The following is a 12,728-nucleotide window of genomic DNA, read 5'->3' on the forward strand; positions in this document are numbered from 1 at the left end:
GTAATAAATATACTACATTTAGGAGTTATACATAATTTACTGTCTCAATTATTATACATTATAGGACATGGAAAATAATGCCACTTTCGACCCTAGTCATGAAGAATTCTTTTGGAAATGATTTAATAAATTTCTAGTTTATTGAAATCTATTTCAAACCACATTAACTCCCCAGGACAGTTGAGCTAGTTAATACTATATCAATCATGAAACCAACGAGGCATATTTGATTCCTGTAACAAGTTAGCTGCTGACAGAGAAAATCTATTTCATGTCCAAAAGTTATACCCTGAATCTTTGGTGGTATCTTTTCAACAGCAGGTAACTAATCACTGGTCAAAAACTACTAAATCATTTCTAGTACAAGCCCAATCAAAAAAGCTCAACTTTATACTTCCTCTGAAAGCTGCAGATACATACCATGAACTAACATCTTGTATCTTACATTTAAACAGACCGTTCTAGGGCTATTAAAATGTTATTATGGTGTGACTAACTTCAGAGAATAGAGTTATTTTGTGTGATTACATAAATAATGACATTTTTGTATATCAATATGACCATAAGATTGTATCCCTTTTATTGTGTTTGTATTTGGAGTAAAAGAACTCTTACATACCTCTTCTTTTGAAGGATCCAAAAATGCCTGTGAAAGTCTGGATAAATTTCTTGTGGGTGATGCCTGAGCTGAAATAATTGAATCTTGGCCTGAAATGTTAGTATCTCCTAGAGAAAGAAGAGATAACTTTAAATATGAGAAGCTGATGTTGCTGGGACAAGGGTTAATACTAGTTTACAGCATTACCCCAACCTTCTCCCTGCTCAGCTGCCACAGTGACTAGAGTTGCCACAATCAGGGATTTATTTGAGTCAAGGAAATATATTCAAAAATAAGATGACCTTTTTGATGTTTACTGCCTACAAATTTCCAATGGTTCCCATTGCCTTCAAAGACAAGTCTGAAATCCTAATTTATTTAATGTTTTTATGCCAGCTCAATTTTTTGCTGTAACCACAGCCCACTGCTAGAACTAAATGTTTGCATTTCATTAAGTAGACAACGAAAAACTATTTGAATAGTGAAATAAACAAAGCCATGTTTTAGGAATATTGTTTACATAAACACATATATAGTGAGTAAAATAGAGGAAGGGTACTGCAATAGAGAAGAATGGAGAGAAACAAGGGTAGAAGCAATGAGAATGGAAAAGAGTGAAGGTCAAGATAAATCAAGAAAGTAGATTAGACAGAAAGTGTGAACTTTTAGATGCAAAACTTAGGAGGAAGAGTCCAAGACAACTCAGGTTTTGTGCCTGGGTGAAAATAAAAGGGTCAGGAAGCTGATGATGAATTTAGTTTTGTATTAAATTTGAAGTGATCTTTAGCTACTGGAAGAAGCTCTCTTGTATTTTCTGACGCATATTTCAGACATGCATGTGAGTATATTTAGTAACTTGCATAAACATAACAAGGCACATAAATCTTGGGTAATGTGTATTTCATTTAAAGAGAAATGGGAAACGAAATGTACCATTTGTTGAACTACGTAAACAATCTTGGGTATAATTCTCTGTGTTCCAATCTGCTGGAGCTAGTATGTCAGCATCTTTATCTATAACTACAAACAGCCACAGCAAGACCCTATCTTTTCCACACTTTGCAAATTTTGAAAGGACATTCATCCAGCACTCACTCAAATATATGGGCTAATTATAATATCTATATTCATAGAAAATTATATCATCCTTTTTAAAAAAAGCATATTTTTATAATAAGATAAAACAACTAAAAATATATAACTATAGTTGTATACTTAAAAGAAAAATTATGAATATTGTTCATTTTCTTACCTCTATCATTGACAATACTTGAGTTTTTAGATATCATCCCATCTCTCTACATGGTGCCACATTAAAGAAAAAGTACATTAGTAACTGTGCTTCTAAAAGAGGTTCTGCTTTTTATCAATTAACCAATGAATACAGATGTTTTTCTTCTTTTATCCTGTAACTCATAAAAACTGTTTAAGTATAATACATATTATTACCCTCCTTTCCATATAATCTCAAATTTAACTAGTTAAAAACTCAGATCAATATGTAGCAATGTATAAACTTACTTCTCCAGTCTTCCCTATTTTGCCTAAAGGCATGGTAATACATACATGCTATGGTTAGTTCTAAAAAGTTTAGACTCATTCAGTTTGTCTCAGAGAAATACAATCTAATTCATTCAGACCCAGTCCAATCCAGTATAATCCTTGTTGAAAACACTGTTTAGAACCAAAGTAAAATTCATCATTTCAGGATCATTTTATTGGAACAATATTTTTCCGTGTCTGTCGCCTCACTGGACAATGAGTTTTTAAGAGGAGCAATTATGTATTATTATTTTTATCTTATATTACCCAATTTCCTTGTTCTCCATTATTCTAGCTTAGTACAACACCTGGTCCATAGTATATGCTCAATAAACACAAGCTATCATTATTATTATTACCGCCAAATGTTTGTTTGGATTATTTTCTGCTAAAATTCATAGTGCGCTTGGCACAAAGCTAACTCACTACTTTCTCTGCCAGGAAAATGGATCAGGTTTCATGAACAAAAATTTCCCTAACCAATCAGTACTATGCTGCTGAAGGCGAGAGCTCATGGAAATAAAAGTAGATAAATTAATAAACACAACAGTAAACTTTAAAGCATAATTTTGTACCTTTTGATTTACACCATTATACTGCACATTTTCCTGAACATCAGAAGTTGAGGTTTTTTTAATAAAATTCTCTGAACTATTTTGATTCTGATGACCAGCAGTTGCTGTATTTCCTAAAAGTAAACAAAACAGAGAGAAACTCTAGTATTTTTTTTTTCAACAGCTTTAGGAATCTACAATAAAAGTACAATAAATTGTACCTATTTAATTATTTAGTTGATTTTGAAATATGAATCAAACTGTGAAATCATCACTGTATACAAGATAACATTTCTATTAACCCCTGAAGTTTTCTCATGCAACTTTGTAATCTATCTATCTATCTGTCCTCATAATCCAACAATGCTGATCTGCACCTCTAACTCAAGATTAGTTTGCGCTTTCCAGAATTTCATATTTCCCTGGCTTTTTTCACTCATCACAACATTGTCACATATATCAATGGTATATTTTTTATTTTGTATTTCTGAGAAGAATTCTATTATATGGCTATTTCATAATTTTGTATACACATATCTATTTATGGACATTTTGTTTCCAGTTTTTATAAATAAATATTTATCTATTTTGTTTATATTATTTTATTAAAAATAAATATAATTTTTATTTTACTCTAAATAAAATTTATAAATAAAAATTTCTATAAACTTTCATGTATAGGTCCTATGTGGACACATTTTTTTTTTCATTTTTATTGGGTAAATACCTAGTAGCTGAATGAATGGTCACGTGGTAGGTTTAACTTAAAAAATAAAATGCCAAACCAGTTTTTCAATGTGGTTGTACCATTTTACATATCAATGAGCAGTGCATCAGGGTTGCAGTTCTTCCACATCCTTGCCAATACTTAGTAAACAGAAGAAAAATAAAGATCAAAGTAAAAATTTTTTAAAAGTAAAAAGAGAGAGAAAGAATGAAATAAAAAACTGGCTCTTTAAGATGTTTAGTAAGTAGTAAGTCAAAAACAAATAAGATCACAAATCAGTAAAATAGAAGCTACAGATAATTACTAAATGAAATAATAAATAAATACATGAAAAATGTTTGCCAATAAATTTGAAAATATATACAAGAAACAAATTCCCTGAAAAATCCCAATGACTGCATTTTATCACAAGTAGATAATATGAAGAGCCCTGTAGCAAAGAAATTAAGTAGGAAGTTTAAACTTTTCCACAAAAAAGCTACGGACTATAGAGACTTCGCCTCTGCATTGTCCTAAATATGTAAGCAAGAAATTATGCTAATTCTACACAACACTTCCAAAAAATTAAAAAAGAGTGAACATTTTCTATCTCACACTTTTAGATCAGAATCACTTTGATACAAAATACCATTACAGATATTATAATAAATTAAAATTCTTTTCAATTCCCCCATGAACAAACATGCAAGAATAATAAACAAAACAAATTATAAATATCATGTATAATATGTAATATACTGACAATTACATAAATAACATAGTAATCATAATATAATTAAAAATAATATAATAAATATAATATAGTATCCTAGTACATATGTATCACATTTCCTTATGTTTTGGAACAATATTAAGAGTACACAATCACCACTGCTGTTCAACATTGTACTGAAGGTCCTAGACAGAGAGAAATAAATGAAAAGGGAATCCTAACTAAATAGCAGCAAGCTATTTTGTAGAAATGGACAAGTTTTTAAAATTTGTATAGAAAGCAAAGGCTCTAGAATAACGAAGTCAACCTGGCATAACAACAAATGTTTGGATAACTCAAACCACTGAATTTTGAAACTTATTTTAAAGCCACAATAATAAAGAAAATGAGGTATTTGCATAAATACAGATAAATGCATCAATCTGTGATCACTTTATATTTTCAAAGTTGCCAAAGCAACTAGATTTGTACAAGATAAGTTAGAATCCTCCTGTTTTCCCAGGTAGCAAGAAGTGCTATCAAACACCACTAGGATCATGCCAGAAACACCGCTAGAGCTATAATGAAGGAGCTTCCCTTGGCCAGAGATGTTACGACGTCAAGACAATGAGAAGACCTTAACGATGATCCACTTTTACTTAATAAATAGTAAATACATTTTCTCTTCCTTGTGACTTTTTCAATTTTATAACATTTTTTTCTCTAGTTTACTATATTGTACGATTATTTAATATATATAACACACGTAACATGTGTTACTCCACAGTTTATCTTATCAGTAAGGTCAAAGGTGAGCTGTTAGTAAGTTTCTGGGCAGCCAAAGTTAAATGTAAATTTTTTACTGTGCTGGAAGTCAGTGCTCCAACTCTCAGCCCTTCATGTTCAAATGACAACTGTACTTCTGGTCGTTCTATACATAATCACCAAAACATGGAAACAATGCCAAATTTCAAATTTCTTTCAGTTCAAGAATGAATAAATAAACTCTGATGGGGGAAAGGAACAAACTATTGACACATGCAATAACTTGGATGAATTTCAGGGGTATTATGCTGAGTAAAAGAAGCCTTTTTCAAGAAGTCATATAATGTATGATTCCATTTACATAACATTCTTCAACAGAAAAATAACTATATGAGAACATACCACTATTTGATGATAATCCCAGAGGTAACATAAGTAATAATCCCAGAGGTAATTTGGGATTATTAGTTGGGAGGAGGGTGTGACTGCAAATAAACAGAATGAGGGAGATTTCTGGAATGTTAGACTGTTCTACATGTGACTGTGATCGAGGTTACACAAATCTATACATATGATCGTACATGTAATTGTACAAGATATTCCATTTTGCTTTAGGATGATTTAAAAAAACAAAATAAATGCCTTAAGACATTTTCTGAGAATGAAAAAATACAGACAAGATAAGGAGCTGGAACAGGAAATTGACTTCGAACGCTGCCTGGAGAATCACCAGCTGCAAAACTGTGTGGGGCAAATTTCTCATAAGAGTATAGAGGATGTAACACTGTTCTGAGTTCATACTCATGACGCTATGATGAAGTGGAAACCAGAAAGACCTGATTATGGTGCATGGGAAAGAGAGGCACCTCTAAAAACTTATGACTTGTGATGTCACTATTGTGTATTTCTGAAATTCACAAGAAGACCACAATGATGCATATACCCTTCACTGAGACTGGAGAGTAGCTATACATAACTGCTCACAGCCAAGGCTGATATGAATCACATTAGTTTACATTTCATCTTTCAATAGGATATTTCTCCCAACCATGCTTAATTAAATTTATGGGTCACAATAAACTGGTATCGCAGAGGAGCTAAAAATAATATTTTTCATTGACCATCCTTTCCTAAAATGTCACTGAGATTCTGACAACAGGAAGATCAGACTAGGATGCATTAAACACCAGATTTTTACAGAATCAGTTTTCTTGAGATAAGTGCTTTAGAAATTGATAATTTAGTTTTATTGTCTACATTTAGTGTAAGATGTAGAGCTGGTATTGCCATAAATTTGCCAGTTATAAATAACCTTTTGGTATATCGTAAAAACTGAACTTTAAAAATGGGACCTATGAATTTCAGAGTTAAATTAACTGAACCTCAGTGATTCTGAGGCAGGAAGATATCCGTGGCTAAGGCAACCCTATCTCTCCCAACATTTCTGATTCTTGATGAGACTAAGCAAATTGCATATTGGGAAGAAAAGATTTTAAACAGTATTTCCTTTATTTTTTAACCAATAAGGCCAAGAAATTTAACTTTAATTTTTTCTTTGAAATTTAATAATGGGAGATAAGTTATACTGTTGGACTTTTGAACAGTCATACTTTGATGATTTTTTTTGAGGATTTTTATATTGTAACTTGGGCTTTTGTTCTTTATTGAGTTCTTTTTTTCATTGCATTTTAGGTTTCGGGGTGAGCAGCATGAAGAGACACAGCATAAGTTAAAATCATAAAGCGATGTTTCAGTAAGGGCCACAGTGAATCTGGAGTTAATGTACTTAATTTCTAACACATTTCAGAGTTTTCTGAAATTATTTTAAGCATAAATATGTTTTTACAAATTGTTAGACATGCTACATTATATATTTAATCATAATAGAAACTTCATTTATTTTTATAAAATAATAATATAATGTCAGGTTCAAAACAATAAGTCAATTATCTATTTATCAAATTCTAAAAGCAATGAAGGCCACATAGCTGTTGATAAGCGTCACTCAAAATCAGTCATTTGACAAAAGAAAACAGAGGATTTATCTACATTTAAGTGAAAGAAGCTGTTACAAAACTATCTTTCCCCAAATTATTGTTTAGTATCTCATGTTTCTTGTCACAATATTAAATTACCAGATATTTTTTCATATGTATTCTCATCTCCAGCAGGATAAACTAATATGATATCTTCAGAAGTCTTCCTTTTATTCTTTGGAGAAGCTTAAAGAAATATAATAAAACATTTATTTTTAATAATGATGACAGAATTACCCAAGATAGACTACTTTTCCTTTTATGCCCAAGAAGAGCTGAACTATATGCTAATCTGTATGTGGGATTGTGAGAGAAATTGGAGAAGATAGAGAGATGTGAAATGGGAGGAAAGACAATTCTTGAAATATTATCCCTTCATATTAAAAGATACCCCTGGAGGGATAGATTTTTTCTTTGGCAGAAAGGGAAATCTGCACCAGGGCTCAACTGGAACTTGTCATTTTCCATCTGGGTACATACCAACATGTGACTGGACTGAAAACTCAGCAGTCCACAGTGACTAATGTAATTCTTGGATATGCCTTGATGCCTGACAGAGCAAATACACATGTATATTCCCTTCTTTGTGATAAAGACAATTACAATTTTGCTTTCCTAACTATTAAAGTGGCAAAAAAAACACACTGCATGTGTGTTCAGGGGGCTGTTACGAGAGATGTTAAATGTAAGAGTGATCTGTTTCCACATTCACAGATCACTGAGCAGATTCTTCTGATATTTTCTTTCTTTTACTTTCTCGGTCCCACTAAAAGTTGTCTATTTGTTGGAAGGTAACAACATTACTATAGTAGTATATTTTAATTTAATTTATGCCATGGATATTCTTTCTATTCTGTCACTTTGATAAAATAAACTAAACTCATTTATATACTACCTCTTCAACAACAGTGTATTTAAATAACAAGTGTTTAAGCTATTTTAAATTCTTCCCACTATATGAGAAAGTTAATGAAGATGTAATAAATTGTATAGTTACTAAAGGGGTTTCATATCTGAGGCATGATATTGCTGTCATTGCCTCAATGAAGTAAATAGATTTAGTTAGTTAATCCATTTAGCAAACATGTACTTAGTGTATATGCTTTTCATGGTGTTCTGTTAAATACAAACGTGGGAGTTTACTATTATAAATGATTAAGACAGTGGGAAGTATGTAATATATAAATTAAAAGTGGTAAATACTACTTCAGAGATTCATAGAAGAGGGGCTTTCCAGTTAGGGTATCAAAATTGACTTTTTGGCATGTAATTTACAGTAGGGCTTAACAAAATGTAGGATTTTGATAAGTGGATACAGTAATCAGGTCATTCTAAATTGAGAAAATTGAATACAGAGAGGCAGAAAAGCAGGAAAGATAACATGTGTTTTACGAATGACCAGTAGTCTAATTTGACTAAATAACAAAATAAATTAAGTTCTTACTATATGCTAGAATTTTTACACTCTTTATAGGAATTATTTAGGAGTATTATCTTTGTTTTCAGATAATGAAACTGGCTTAGGGAGTTTAAGTAATTTGCCCAAGCCATTACATTGATCAAAAATGATAAAACAGGATTGGACTTCTATAGTCAAGCACCGGAGTCTTTTCATATCACTACTAGATTATAGCTGCCATCTTCAAGGATGTAGTGTAAAACAAAGTTAAAAGTTAGGTAAGTACTGAACTTTGGATGCTGATAAATGCTTGCTGAAACAGTCAGAGCTTCATTTAATAGGTAATAGTTTTAACAGTGGAGGAAGAAACCATCAGAACAGAGTTTTAAGTGTAACAAGCAACAGTACAAAATGGATCTGAGGCAGGTAAAAAAAAAGTCAACAGAGGCTAGTTGGTAATCTACTGCAGTGACACAGGAAAGCTCTGACCTCAAAATGGGATTCATGGGATATTCTGATGAAGCTGCATGGAAAATAATCAGTTTCTTTCCCTATACTACACAATCAAAGATAGTTAAATCAAGTCTACAGTTCTGCATTCTGGCCATAAAATTGTAGCTAATATTAGAAGAGAAAAACCCATTTAATTTCATAATGTTATAAATAAAGGAAGCTGTTAGAGACTGGGCATAGCAAAGCCATTTCTCCTTACTTAATTGGTTCTTTCTTCATTTATTTGTTCATTCTTTTTTCCCTAATTCTCTACCTTCACCCTTTCTTACTGGTTGGCAGTATAATAGAACACCATGTTGCTATATAAGAGCAGTTATCTTACAAGTTTGTATCATTTCAGTAGTTATTTTAAATACAGGGAGGTTGGTTAGAACTACAGTACAGACAAGCCTCTCCTGAGCCAATTGATAAGATTTTTATAATTTGTTATAATTGTTACATATATGCCTACTTTTCAACTTGAACTGTAATATAGAAATGCCTAGAACAGTGTCTGGCACAAAGGGAGTAACAAGTGTAAATACACAGAGTATTACAAAAGGATATTTAGGTAGATAAGCATTTCCTACTTAGCTACATCATCTTTTAATGTTCTCACATTCACCATGTGTTGTTCCATCTTGGCCTTTGTACTTCAATGTATTTTTCCCCATATCTTCTTTAACATCAGTATCTTGAATTTTTTGTAAATGATAAGCCATTTTTTTTCTCTAGAAGTTCTTGTTTCTACAATATTAAAGAAAATATATTGGTTAATATTAACTTGTCATTAGAAATGTAAAACAATTTATTTGAAATGTGACAATATGTTAAAAATGGATTATCAGTCTTGTCTTGACTGGTAACGTTACAAAAATAAGAGAATAATAAAGGGTAAATTTCCATTGTGACCAAACACAAAGAATACATTTAATACACATGCAATTTACCTCTCTACACATCATCAGAGGACTAATCCAGTTTTTGATCAGACACAGTATCGTATCCATGGCTGCCCTGGTAAGTTAAAGTAATTTCTCAATGATCGTTAATTGGAAGATTCCTGAGGGCTTACCCAAATATCACTCAGGTCTACCAGACATAAACATAATATAGTACATAAAATGTGATTTCCCTTTGTGAGTATCTGGGCTACTGTTGAATGTACTAGAAAGAAGACAAATGCATATAGAAAAAAAAAACCCCAGAGATTCTCAGAGGGTTCTTGCAATATTTAGCAAGAAATGGATGAGCACATGTAAGACAACTACCCAAGACTACAGTAAAGACCTTCCTAAAGGACTGGGGAAAACAGTCACTGGAACCTACCTAGGTGAAGAAAACATGCCTATTCCCACTAGAAATATTTCACTGTAAAGCTACACTGGGAAAACGTCATGAGTCATAAGGCTTTGAGTAGAGAACTAAGATGGCTCTTAACTCAGTAGCAGGGAATAACTAGCCCCAGATTAAACATGGCTCTGGCCCCACCAGCAAATCATAAAAGGCAAGACCTGCACAATCAAATTGTTTCCAAATACATTATCTACATCCAAAAATTCTAAATAATATTTATAAGAACATAAAAATATTCCGTAAACAAAGTAAAATTTATGTCTGGCACCCAATCAAAGAACACTAGGCATAAAGAAACAGGGGAATATGACTTATAAAATAAGTAGATCAATCAACTGAATTGACTCAAAAATGACACAAATGAAACAATACAGTCAATATAATTGCAATTTGTATGTAAACAAAGTGAAGAAGAGATATGGAAGATATAAAAAGGTCCAAAGGCAGTTTCAAATATGTGAGACGAGCAATACAATGGATGTATTAATGGTGGAGTAGACATTCCAAAAGATTAGATAATGTGAATTCAGCAACAGAAACCATCCAAAAGAAAACACAGAAGGGTGAATAAATGAAAAAAATTCAGTGAAATATGGGACAACTTCAAGCAGCCTAATATATACCTGAAGAGAGGAGAGAGAAAAAATTAATATTTGATAATAATGACCTAAAATGTTTTAAATTTGATGAAAACCATAAACACACAAGTCGAAGAAGCCCAAAATACCAACGCATAGGAAACAAGAAAAATTTCTCCAAGGCATAACAATCAAATTTCTCAAAATTACTAATAAAAAGAAAATTTTTAAATTTCCTAGAAAAGCAAATTATGTTACACAGAGAAAAATAAAGTTTAAAGACAGTAGATTTTCCTTGGAACCAGTGTAGAGAAGAAAGTGAAACACCATCTTTAAAGTACTAAAATAAAAAAATAGTCAATGGTGAATTCTATACCTAGTTGACATAACCAATATATACTCAAAGAAAAGTTTTCAAAAATAAGGGTAAAGTCTTTTGCAGACATAAAAAAGTAAGTTGCAGCAGGAGCAATGTTAAAGAAAGCCCTTCAGATAGAAGAAAAAAATGATAGCAGATGAAAATATGGGTATACAAAAAAAAAGAATAAAGAGCATAAAAAATTTAAGTATATGGCCAAATATAATATGTGATTTATTTACATCATGATAAAAGATAATTATTTAAATAAACTTGACAATGTAGTGTGGGATTTATTACATATATGATTATAAATAAAATAAATGACCAGAATAGCATAAAGGCCAAATGGAAAAAAATAAAGCATAATATTACAATGTTCTTATATGTGAAATAGTATAATATAGTATAATCACTCTTTACAATCTAGTCTAATAAGTTAAAGATCTATACTATAATCCTTAAACCAAATGGTAAATTTTAAACAAGGAAACAATATATAAAATACATACAAAAGGATCATTAAAAATCCAAAGAAAAAGGCAGAAAATGCAGAAAAGAACACAGATGAGACAAATGGAAAACAAAGAATGAGATGGCAGTTAGTAAAGTCTCATGTTAATAATCATACTAAGTGTAAATGCTACAAACACCTAGATTACATGCAGTTTTTGGATTTCATATGAAAACAAAGCCTATCTATATGAGTAGTAACCACACACACACACACACACACACACACACACATACACAAAGAAAGAGAGAGAGAGAAAGATAGAGAGAAATAAAGACCTATATTTGGTCTTAAAAGTACAACACAAGAAAACGATATGCCTTGCTAACAGTAATCAAAATAAAGCTGAAGTGGCAATATTAATATTACATAAAATATTAGAGCAAAAATTGATACCAGAAAATATTTTCATAATAATAAAAACAATCAAATCACCAATAGACATAACAATTCCAATAATTTTCACATGATACTGAGCTTCAAATAAATAAAACAAAAACTGAAATACTAGCCAAATCCAAAAATATAGTCAGAGATTTCAATAACTCTTTATCTCAATAATTGAGAGAACAAGTAGACAGAAATTGAGCTAGGATTTAGATTTGAACAACTCTGTCAATGAACTTGATATCTAGAGAACAGTTATAAAATACTTCACCCAACTACAATAGAAATTAAATATTTTTCAAGTATACATTTGTGATTTACCCAAAAATGTAATTCGTAATGATAAAATAAATCTAAATATATTTTAAAAGATTTGGGAACTAAAACTGTGTTATTTGACCAAAATAAAAGTAAATTTGAAATCAATAGCAGAAAATCTTGGATACATTCCAAATATTTAGAAGCTAAATGACACAATTCTAAATAACCAATGATTCAAAGATAAAATTAAAAGATAAAGTATTTTGAATTAAATAAGTATAAAAACATAGCATTTCAAAATGGGGACTCTTGATAGACTAGTGTTAGGAAAATTTAGACAATACTCAATTTCTATACTAGGAAAGAAGAAAGGTCTTCAATTAATGACTTCCACCTAAAGAGAGAAAGCTATTTAACAAAAAATAAGTATATAACAAAGATCAGAAGAGAAATTGAAAAAATAGAAAGAA

At 31.1% G+C, this 12,728-nt stretch overlaps 1 pseudogene across 1 annotated transcript in view; it reads right to left on the reverse strand.

Moving 5' to 3' along the window:
- LOC100389795 (fibrous sheath-interacting protein 2-like) overlaps nucleotides 1–12,728 on the reverse strand; it is a 43,525-nt pseudogene that overhangs the window by 14,214 nt on the left and 16,583 nt on the right. The window contains exons 7-11 of the transcript XR_013519351.1: nucleotides 9,424–9,551; nucleotides 7,013–7,099; nucleotides 2,716–2,828; nucleotides 1,851–1,896; nucleotides 620–726 (exon numbers count right to left, since the gene is read on the reverse strand). The product of XR_013519351.1 is annotated as a fibrous sheath-interacting protein 2-like (transcript). The remainder of the gene's footprint in view (nucleotides 1–619; nucleotides 727–1,850; nucleotides 1,897–2,715; nucleotides 2,829–7,012; nucleotides 7,100–9,423; nucleotides 9,552–12,728) is intronic.

Source organism: Callithrix jacchus, chromosome 6, assembly GCF_049354715.1.
Source record: "Callithrix jacchus isolate 240 chromosome 6, calJac240_pri, whole genome shotgun sequence".
NCBI lineage: Eukaryota > Metazoa > Chordata > Mammalia > Primates > Cebidae > Callithrix > Callithrix jacchus.